General features: G+C 47.0%; 1 pseudogene; it reads right to left on the bottom strand.

The window, feature by feature from the left end:
• Nucleotides 1–286: 286 nt before the first annotated feature.
• LOC102839110 lies at nt 287–826 on the bottom strand (annotated as a pseudogene).
• Nucleotides 827–1,505: the final 679 nt, after the last annotated feature.

The raw sequence follows: 1,505 nt of genomic DNA, 5'->3' as shown, positions 1-1,505 counted from the left end.
TGATTTTTAATAAGTAGATTCCACTCATGGTGCCCTGTGTGTGTCAGAGGAGAACTGTGCTCACAGGGTTCTCAGGAACTATTACTTTTTTTTCTTTCTTTCTTTTTGCAAACCCAAAATACATTTATTTAATATATTCATCATCAGGGCTCAAAAGGAGAATTAATTTAAAAACAAACAAAAGTGACGGCACAATTTAGGATAAGAGTCCTGTACAGAAATCAAGGAATGGACAGACCATCTAAGAAAAAACTAGACAGTACAGGGAGGGTCTGGACAGATGGGGTCAGGGCTCTTGGCTGGAGACTTGCTTTGAGAAGGTTTCCAGCAGGTATTTCTTAAAGGCTGTGGGGTTTTTCCAGAGCTCGGCAGCATGTGTGTTCAAAGGGCTATCAATACTGGATTCTCCCAGCAGACTCTGGATTGAGAGGAGGAGGGTCCTGACGTCATAGAGGGTGGACCATTTGTCTTTCAGGATGTCTAGACAGATGTTACCCTGAGTATCCACATTGGGGTAGTAGCAGGGTGTGAGGAACTTCACTGTGGGCGTGTTGTAAGGGTAGCCACTGGGGAACTCGAGGGAGAGCTTGTACCTCAGGTCTTAGTATATTGTGCCAGCTGCTCCATGGATGGTCCACACACACTTGAAAAGCTTGTCTGATTCAGGGAAGGCAGAAATGCCTTTGTCGCCAGACATCATGAGGGTCATCAGCTCCTGCTGTAACCTCTTGCCCACAGAGCCCCAGGCAGCGCCCCCGCTGGGCTCAACCCCTTTCTGGGTGGCGACGACGCTGGCTGCGGCTGGGTCACACTTCTGGGAGGCCATTCTGTCAGAGCTCTTAGAGAACCAGGAACTCTGACTATAATCTTTTGAAAGTTCCATCTACAGGTCTGTCTTCTAGGTGTCTATGGGTGAGTTCAGACTTCATTCTTCTTGGATCAACTGTCAACATTCATGGAAGCAGCAGTCAAGAGATCAGAAGACGTAGTGCATTAGGCAAATCTGCTGCACAGGAACTTTTTAAAGTGTTGAAGAGCAAAGATGTCAGCTTGAGGACTAAGGTGTGTCTGACCCAAGCCATGGTATTTTCAATAGCCTCATATGGATGCGAAAGCTGGACAGTGAATAAGGAAGATCATAGAAGAATTTATGCGTTTGAATTGTAGTGTTGAAGGAGAATACTAAAAGTGCCATGGACTGCCAAAACAACCAATAGATCTGTTTTGGATGAAATGCAGCCAGAGTGCTCCTTGGAGGCCAGGATGGCTAAGGTTCGTCTCTCATATTTTGGACATATTGTCAGGAGGGAACAGTCACTGGAAAAGGATGTCATGCTGGGTAAGATGGAGGGCCGGAGAAAAAGAGGAAGACCCCCAATGAGATGGATTGGCCAGGTGGCATCATGGATGGCAGCGGTAATGAGATTGGCCCAGGATCGGACATTGTTTCGTTCTGCTGTGCATGGGGTCGCTATGAGTTGCTTCCGACTCGATGGCACCTGACA

Source organism: Chrysochloris asiatica, unplaced genomic scaffold, assembly GCF_000296735.1.
Source record: "Chrysochloris asiatica unplaced genomic scaffold, ChrAsi1.0 scaffold00105, whole genome shotgun sequence".
Lineage (NCBI taxonomy): Eukaryota > Metazoa > Chordata > Mammalia > Afrosoricida > Chrysochloridae > Chrysochloris > Chrysochloris asiatica.
Note: the sequence above shows the minus strand (reverse complement) of the source record. Positions and strands in the feature narration are given on the sequence as shown.